The sequence below is a fragment of the Nicotiana sylvestris genome, chromosome 9 (genome assembly GCF_000393655.2).
Source record: "Nicotiana sylvestris chromosome 9, ASM39365v2, whole genome shotgun sequence".
Lineage (NCBI taxonomy): Eukaryota > Viridiplantae > Streptophyta > Magnoliopsida > Solanales > Solanaceae > Nicotiana > Nicotiana sylvestris.
The window spans coordinates 167,661,615-167,672,026 of NC_091065.1; positions in this window are offsets into that span (position 1 = coordinate 167,661,615).

Genomic DNA, 10,412 nt, shown 5'->3' on the forward strand with positions numbered 1-10,412 from the left:
TAAAACAACACTACAAAAATAATAGAAAAATAAAATAAACCAAAAATAATAGAAAGGAGTAAAACTGGGTTGCCTCCCAACAAGCACCTAATTTAGTGTCGCAGCATGACTTGAACCACTTTTTGCTTCCACCTCGAACTTATGAATTGAGCCCCTAATTTGGCTTCACGCTTTCTGTTATGGTCCAGTGGTGGGGATAGAAGGATAACCAGGCCAAGTAATAAATTTTTCACTCTGTACTTCTTGGCCTTTAGAGAGGAATGTAATTTTTGCCTTTTGGCACAACAAATTCAAGAATATAGGCACTCTCATCCTCACCCCTTGACTCCCTCATAGGCTTAGATGGCTCGATTACTATTTTACTATCTAAACACAATGTGAAAAAATGATTGAAATGAGGTCTAATGTGCCCTAACTCATGAATTGTACTACTATTTACATCCCCATATATACACACATCAAGTCTCCCAAAGTAATGTTATCTATTCCGTCATATTACTCTAAAGCATTCATCTCAACATTGGCATCCTCAAGAAAAATATGGTCTAATGATTGGTATTCTCGTTTTAGCTCCTCAATTTGGTCTAGAAGATTTTTCTCGGCTTTACACAACTCATCATTAAATTGTTCGGCGTTACACGCATCAACCTTTGCACTTAAATCTACATCTAAGTTATGCACAGTCAAGCCAAAATTATCAATTTTATGTGCAAGCTCATCTCTCTCCTTAGACCAATCTTTCACCAACTTTGTTATAAGACAACGTCGTCCCACATATTCCCTTAATCGAGAATATTCGTCTCAATACCAACCCATATTCAAATTCAGGCTTTCAAGAGTTCAGGTCATGACAAGCCCAAAAAGACGGGCCATATGAGTCTTCCATCAACCAAGCATCTTCATCAATAACCTTACCTCCATATATTTCATCCCCAGATGTCATGCTGAGAAAACTACAAACACACTAAGAGAGAAGTCAAATAGTTATAAAAATAAAATATTTACAAAAAGAGAATAAGAAAAAAAACTTGTAAAGATAAAAGTAAAAGTCTAATCTAGAAAATAACTAATTTTTAAGTCCCCGGTAACGGCGCCAAAAATTTGTTGCAGCCAAACGCACACGTAAGTATACGCTGTCGTCAAGTAATAAAGTGACTAAAAGTCAGATGTCGAACCCACGAGAACTTGTGATTAACTATTAACTAAATTAGACTATCCTAATTATCTAAACAAAGATTAAATCCAAAAGTGGTGATACTAAAGTAATTAAACTAAAAAATAAATAATGAACTCTCAACAAAGGAAGATCAAATTTTTATGTTATCAATGTAATAAAAACGATCTAGGGTCATGGGATATCTAACATTCCTACTGTATTCTTCAATTAAATTGACTAATTAATTTATCTAGCTTATAGGTTGACAGGGTTAATATTGCTCATAAGAATCTGTCGAGTTCTTACTCGCCTATTCAAGCTAACCTAACGCCTATGTCTATGGAGTTATAATCAACAAGAACGCATTTATAATTCTTGTACATCAACCAAGCACGACAATTAGGTATATGTCTATCCTAACCGCGAATCCATTCCCTGATGCCCAGGCTCAAGAACTTGCTCTACTCAATCCTATATGCAATCTATAATTTCCACTTTCAACTACAATTCTAGATTCATAGATAGTATTTAATTGGTGATTAAGCAATCAAATAATTAAACGCAGGATTGAATAAATAAACTAATACGACAAATTAAGAAATCAAAATCAATATAGAATAGCAATATTCATGAAAGAACCACAACCTTAGAACGTGAAGTTTAGCTCCACATAGACATGGTAACCAAACAACAAATCATACAAAGAAACATAAAAATTACTAAGTTTAATGGGAAAAAAAAATGAAACCCGGCCTCCACGGCGGCTTTGTGCTTTCCCTTGATCAAAAGTTACTCTCAAAAATGTTCTCCTTCTCCAAAATAGGTTTAGGACCCTTTTTATACAAGTTGGGACCGTGTAGGGCTGAAATAACTTTGTCCCGGATAAAATAGGAAAAATCTCGCACGCAGGGTCCAGCTCGCTCTGGCAGTGGCGCTAAAATCAGTACGTTAAATTTCATCTTTTCCAATTCTTTCTTTGATTGTAATTCCCTTTTTCTTTTGTCTTGCACTTGTGGGGACAGAACCCAAAGGGTGTCCCCCCTCCCCTTTTTAATTATTTTAATTATTTTTTTTCTTCCGCATTTTATTCAAATTTTTTTCAAATCTTCATTTTTTACATTGCTTTATTTCTACATAGTCAAAATATAATATTAAGCATAAAGTAATATAATTAATATTCAAAAGATGATTAAAATGCTAAAATGTGAGACAATAATGGTTAAATATATGTATTTTTTGACCGAACATCAATGCTCCATAAGTATAAAACTAAATAAACTACAACATCTCAAAAATCAAAATCATAAAACTCATATTTTTTAAAGAAATGTTTACGAAATTTTCATCATAATTTAATAGTAAAAATATTTAAAGTATATTTAAGAACCATATAATATTACAAATTCTTATGATATAATAAACAAAGATGGAAAAACTTGATCTCAATCCAAAAATCCCATTAAAACCCAAGTTTTTCGAATTTGAAAGAAAAAACTCATAAATTTAAGATTAAGAGGAATACTAATTTGATGTAATTTTAAAGTTTTGGAGTCTCTTTTTTTAGTGTTCTTGCTAGCGACCATATATAAAATAACAGAATAGAGAAAAAAATTATAAAAAATAATAAACAAGAAATAGAAAATTGGGTGGCAGCCAAAAAGGAAAATGACTGAGACAAAAGGAAATTAAAAGCACAAAGAAAGGGGGAAGTCGGACAAGATTCAAGATAAATTCTAAATTGAATTTTACACACGAGAAAAGCTTTCTAAAAGTCTACCAGTCATGGCACCTTTGCATAGTTTACGACTGCGGATGGCAGGATCAGATATTTAACCTAATTTAAGAAAATTTTAACATATGTAAATAAAATATTTATCATCTTAGTGGGTGACATGTCACCCCTTCCTAAAGGGGTGGAATTTCCCCCTGGTAGACCTATGCAATACCTAGAGGGATTACAAACATCCGAAAATTTCGGTAAAATTTTCATATATACATGTATATATCTTTAGAAAATAGTGATATATTAGTAGTGACATCCTATATACAAAACATATTTTGGTTAAATCCAAAGTGCACCCCGGCCTTCAAATTCTAGGTCCGCCTATGACTCAAAGGATGTTACATAGGAGCGAATTTATGTAGAGCAGGGGTAAGGTACATGCACCCATGCTCCCCTCCTTAGGTTATGTATAAATAGTACTAATTTTTCTATTCTCGCCTAAATATATTTGTGGTCATTCATGCTCAAGTGACTAGTTTGGTGCACCGGTGACAAGTGCCCCTTTTGTCTCCTTTTTGTCGCACGTGTTAGGGTTTGATCCCCCATACAATTCTGTTTAACAAACAAACACCTTTTTTTTACTCTTTTTTATAAATTCCCTTTTGCCTACGTTTGTTTTATTTTTCTTCCCTTAATCATTAAAACTTTGAAAACCTTAAAAGTAAAGTACTCGTGACTCGTCTCTCTCGGCTCTGAGGCTTTCTGTTGATTCAAAGCAGGAAAAAACCCTGCTCAATATTAAGCGATGTTTTTAAAAATATTTTTGAATAATTATTTAGTTTGCTATATAAAGCGTGATATACTATAAGTAATGATGCTATTATTGACTGTTTTCAACGTATAAAAACTCGTCGAGGACAATTGTAAATTGTAAAATGAATGATTTTTTTTTGCGTATATAGTATTGATATAGTTTGCTCGTCAACTTGTTGTTGCCATAAAATTTTATTTGATGGAACCAAATATTTATGGAAAAATGCATAAATACCCCCCTAACCTATACTCGGATTCCCAACTACACACTTTTTCTTTACGGAAATCCTATTACCCCCGTAACTTATTTTAAATGGAATTATTTGTACCCTAAAACTAGACAACCAAACTCTTGGCAAGTAGTGAGTTACACGCGCCCCACATGTATTTTTATACTTTTTTTATTTTTTCTTCTTTTTCTTATTCTTTTTTCATATTTCTTATTATTCTCGTTTTTTTTTTGTTATTTCATTCTCTTTCTTTTTGTTTTGGTCACCGGCGGCATAAAATGGTTTGTCGAAATTTCACAAACACCATTTTTTCCGGCAAATTTTTTTTCTGGTGACAGATTTTTATCCCGATCTAAGTGTGTTTTGTTTTATATATATATATATATATATATATATATATATATATATGTATGTATATATATATATATGTATGTATGTATGTATATATATATGTATGTATGTATGTATGTATAAATTTTTCTTGAAAGTGTAATATATGGGTGAGAGGAAGAGCAAAAGAAATAAAAACGAATATAACCCGAGAAAATTTTTTCCAGTTAAAATTTAAATACATCATTTTTTTTCGGCGTGGGAAGGTTTTCTGATGATGAATTTTTTTCCCAAAATCTGAGTGTATTTTGCTTTGCTTATGAATAGAACTTTTTGAGAATTTAATTTATGTGTGAAAAGAAAAAATGGAAGAAAAAAGGTTAGACAAAGTCGTCGGTGAATGAATATCCGCCGAAATTATTTGAAAAAAGACAAAGAAAAAGGAAAAGGAAAAAAAAGTAAGAAAAAAAAATAAAAAATAATCTGAATTTTTTTTTTTTTTTTTGCTTCTCACTCTCCTTTGGGACAGTGAAATACACACACTCTACCACGTCAACGTTAAGGGTGTAAATAATTCCATTTAAAATAAGTTTAGGGGAGTAATATGATTCCTGCAAAGAAAAAGTGTGTAGTTGAGAATCCGGGTATAGCTTAGGGAGGTACTTATGCATTTTCCCAATATTTATCTTAAAGATGATAGTGCACCCATGTTGTTAAAATCCTGAATACGCCTCTCATGTTACACTTTCACAAATTAATTGATATGTTTCTTTCTGTGATATTTATACCAATATGCTTTAATCATTTGAATTGTTCTATTTTATAGGTGAAATGGTTTTCTGGCCACTTAAACTTGATGGGGTTTTAAAAGCCGATACATAAACTTATAACTTTCCCATTTAAACACTCAAACTTATTTTTTCCATAACTAATAAACACATTTGACCATGTCCATGTAGCGTCAGTTGGTCCTAATCAGCAGCCCGCGTGAGGAACACGACGCATAGGAGCGTGAAAACCCTCTTCCCAACGCCCAATAGTACAAAATTGTATACATATTTTGTTTTCCTTAAATACTCCTAACAATTAATTGGAATGCTTGAATAGTACAGGTTTTTTTTTGTCTTTTTCACAAACATTAAAACCCATCATAATTTTGCACCCCCATGCCCCGTTCCTCTCTCCCCAGTTTCTCTCTATTCAGAAACTCTCGTTCTCCATCCTCTTTACTTACGCCATAGACACTCAGAAAGAAAAATTGATAAGCTCTGTCTTTCTATTTCTTTCAATATACAATGTGCCAACAGAAATTTTAAATATTTGAGTAAGTGAAACAATATTTCTTCACAATTTACCACCCATCTCAATAAAAGAACCCAAATTACAATCTTTCATTTTTTTCAACCCCACTCTTTCTAGATCTGCAATTTTCGATTTGATAAAAATGATGGGTTAGTGCCGTCCAAATCTGATTCTATATTACTCTAACTGCTGAAGCTTCTTAAAAAAAAAAACTAAAAAGGAATGACAACAATGAAGGAAAAAGAAATAATTATTGTCCAAATGATATTCTAATTTGTGTTCTGTTTATAGGTTGCATCCATTTTATCAGTTTAATATATTTGCTTGTTGAGATTATCATCATTGACATGAAAAGAAAAGATAGAGAAAAAGAATTGGGCAGGCTTAGTTTTTGGACTAAAAGACAGTAAAATCCCTCCTGCTAGTGTGTTGTTAGGATGCTGCTAGGGGACCAGGGTTAGGGTTTTCGCGCCCTTGACGTGTAAGACATCCATTGGTCATTTGCTAACTAGATGGACATGTATGTGTATGTGTAATACACGCGCACATGGTCTCTTGTCAGATGTATTTATTAGTTATGGAAAAAACGAGTTCGAGTGTTCAAATGTGAAAATAGAAAATTTATGTATTGACTTTAAAAAACCCGACAAGTTTAAGTGGCCAGAAGCCATTTCGCCTATTTTATAATCTGAAAAAGTATCATTGTCCACTGAAGAAATAAAAAGAACTGCGTCTCTTTGATTAATGCCAGCCTAGACAAACCAAGGCCACATAACTTTGGATAACGATTCCATGGCCTATTCCAAAACATTATCCACGACAACACAAAAAAGTAAAGTAAAATTTTAAACTACAATTCTTTTGATCTTTTCTTCATTCTGATTCTTGGATCAAAGAAGTAAATTATTATACATTGAATACAACCAAAACAGATTTTAACCAAAGCATTGATCTGTTGGAAGTGGCCCAGGAATAGAACCTTGATCCAAGAACTGCAACCCAAACACAACCAAAATGGCTAACAATGACAAGTATGACAAGCCTTCAACTGCACCCAACAAACCAAATGGTCCATTGGGCAAACCTGAGCCAGTTTTAGACTTAGTGTACAATGACCAAGCCACAATTCCAACCACAACTAAATAACTCACCCCTTCAAGTGCACCAATTGAACCACCAGGTCCAGGTGGTAGACCACACCCTGTTGTTTTTAATGTGTAAAGAGACCATCCAATTACTGGTGTAGATATTAGTCCACCTACTATAGCAATTTTCTCTATGGAACTTGAGGTTTCGCTGCTTTCTTTAGCCATGGCTTGAATCTTGAATAGTGAGGGGGAGTGAGTTGTTTTGGGATTAACATAGTGATTGTAGTTGTGTTTTTGTGATGGAAGATACTTTGGGGATGATGGGGCTAGGAAGATTAACATTGTTAGACTTCAAAAATGAGTTGAGAGAGAAGGGATAAAAGGTAGTGAAATTTGAGTTGCTGTGAGGTGGAGAGTGGCTGTGTGAAATAACACAAGTACAGATTTATTTGGTCGTGTAATGGCAAATTATCTGGGACGTCTCAATACAGCTGCAAGATATTGGCATTCTTTGCTATTTCAAAAGTAGTATAGTATTATTTTATTTTATATAACGTTTTTCCGTTAAACACAACTTTTTAATATATTTGAAAATATTTTAATTATAAAAAGTTGTCAGTTCTAATACCTTTTATTTAGTTCTAGATATGTGAATTTTATTATTAAAGGATTTTTTTTTTTAAAAAAAAAAAAAAAGATGTCTGAATTAAGATAAAAATTAGTAAAAGATTTGAACGTCATAAATCAAATACTTCAAATTTTTTAAACGAAGGAATAGCACTTTTTTAATTGTAAATAATAGCATTTCATTTGTTTCCGCCTCCTCTATATCTACCGTACTTCAACTTCATAAAACTTGCCAGAGCACAAATAAGGAAAATTACATAAGTTGCCACGGACCTATGGCCCAAATTCGGTTTATACATTTTCTGTGGACCATAATAACCTTACACACGTAACCTTTCTAAAGTGTGTCTAGTATACACCTCCTTTGACCAGGTCTAAGCGTGTGTAATACAAACTGGACCAAGCACGTGGACAGTATTTCAAGACAATTAATAAACGATCAAAAACATATTCCAACGACTCTTTTTATAAGATTAAAAGGGCCTTAACCCATTTCTTTCTATACTAGAACCCGATTTTCATCTTCTTCTTCCTCCTTGAAAGCTCTAAATTGAAGAAAATTTTATCTTCTTGAAGCCAAAATTTATTCCTCTTCTTGAAGCTCGAAGCCAATATTACAATCTTCTTCTATTTCTTTCTTCTCTTTTTTGACATAAGGATTAAATTTCTAGGGCTCAATTTTAAGGTTTGGGAAAATGTATAATCTGAGAAAATTTTGCTATTGTGGTGAAGAAGTTGTGGTGATACAGTCATGGAGTGTTGATAATCCGGAGCGTCGATTTTACGGATGTCCATTTTATGAGGTAAATATCAATTGTATTTTTCTAATCGATTTTATATTCCGTAATAATTTTTTCTCTTCAATTTTTCAGAGGGACAGTCGATCGGCATGTAATTTCTTTATGTGGTTTGACCCCCCAACTCCAAAGCACTTGAAAATGGTGATTTTGGGGCTGCTGAAGAAGAAGAAGAGGGCATTTGATGCATTGTTGAAGGAAAATAGAAACCAAAGAAATTGGAGGAGATTGTGTGTGCTGATTTTAATTGCAATTGTGTTGAAGTTGATTGTGTTAGGTAGTTCTAAAGATTGTTATATAATGTAAGAAAATGAATGAAGTATTTTGGTAGATTTTGTATCCCTTTTGTTAGAAATGAATGAAATCTTTTGGCAATTGTTAACGTTGTTTTGTTTGAGTTTGTTGCTGTGTGAGTTGAATGATTTTTTTTGGCAATTATTAATGTTGTTTCGTTTGACTTTGTTGCTGTGTGAGCTGATAGTGCAGTTAAAACACACCTCAAATTGTGACTGATAAAACACTGAAACACAGTCAAATAGTGGCTGATATACAGCTCAAATGATGAAATTTTTCAGAAATAACAGCATACAAAAATGACATCACAAATGCTTAACAACATACCAAAATAACAGCATTCATACAACACTAAAGACACATCTGCCCAGAAATTATCAAATAACACTAAAAATATATTTCATCATAGAGTAAATGTGTTCATTACAGTCACCTAATAGCAGCAGCCTGCCTTAACAAAAATATACGCTGCCCAGTTTTACAACATACTAAAATAACAGCAGGCTGCCTTAACAAAATAACAACACTAACAGTAAACCTAAATAGCAGTTCCAAATTAACCTAATAGCAGTTCCAAAATAAATTACAGTTCCAAAGGAAAATTACAGTAGTTCCAAAATAAATTAACAGTGACAATAACAGAATTCAGTGGTTGTTCTTGGATGGCTGGGATGATGAACTTGCTTGACTTAAATTGGATTGAGATGCGGCAGTTCTGGAACGAGTTGCAGCAGTTCTTTCAAGTTGTCTTCTAGTAATGGTTGGTCTACCATTCCATTTTACACCACTTCTTGGCTTGTATGCACACTCCAGAATACTTGTCGAGGACCTATTTTCACCACCATGAGAGACCACTCTTGGCTTACCTCCACCAGACTGCCAAAAACAGAAAATATTCAGTAAAGTTGTTAAAGCAAACAAGATATAAAATTAACTTTGAACTACTTACAGAAAAATTTGTGAACCCAATGCTTGATTGAAATAGTTCAAACCCAGAACTTCCCCTACCACTACCAGTTCCTCTTCCTCTACTAGCAGCAGTTCATCTTCCTCTACCAGCAATAGTAGGGGAAGAAGTAGTTGGAGTTGAAGCTCTACCAACAGTTCATGTTCCTCTTGCTCTACCTCTTCCTCTTCCTCCACATCTTTGTATATATGAAGCATTTGCTGGAGTAGAATCTGCATTCCTTGCTTTCTTAGGGCAGCTCCTCTTGTTGTGTCCATATCCACCACAGTTTGAACATATCATCTTCATACCCCTTCTTAAAAGCTTTCCAGAAGTAGGATGTTCAGTTTCTTCTCTTCTTCTTTGGTCTGCCAGGCATCTTTTTAATTGGTGGGAATTCAATTGGTGGATTGGTAGATGTTGGCCACATTTGCATGTTTGGCACAGGCTGGATGAATATTGAATATGCCTTCAGATAGGTGGATTTGTGGTACCAGTGAGATATGTAGTTAATTGGGTCAAGGTTCCTGAAATGCATAGCAGCAATGGCATGAGCACAAGGGATACCCTTTAGCATCCATGACCTGCATGTACAAGTTTGAGCTTGCATATTCACAATGCTTCAGCAACACTCTTAATGAGGTATTCTCAACCTCATAGCCATATTCACCATTCCACTTAATTGTACACCTCATAGATTGGGCCATGTTATCCTGATACACCTTCATAGCAATTGGGGATATATCACATATCCATGTATCTGTAAATTCCCTCAACTTTTCTATTCTCTCCATCATCTTCACTCTAATTTCCTCCAACATTGTGATAATTGTCTTGTGCCGAGCAGAAAGTATCCAAGCATTAAATGTCTCGCATATATTGTTGTCAATTATATCACATTTCTTGTCACAGTTGAAGTATGCTCTGCACCAGGTTTCCTTGTTATACCTCAAGAGGCTCTCATATATCCCATTCCCAAGCATATTCAAACTGTCCCGGTGAAAATTCAGTTCTACCACACATGATGCTCTAGCACACCTCCAGAAGTTGTTTCTCCTCTCTAATCCTCTCCAATCTTTGGACCAGTTTGCTAATATATGTTTGGC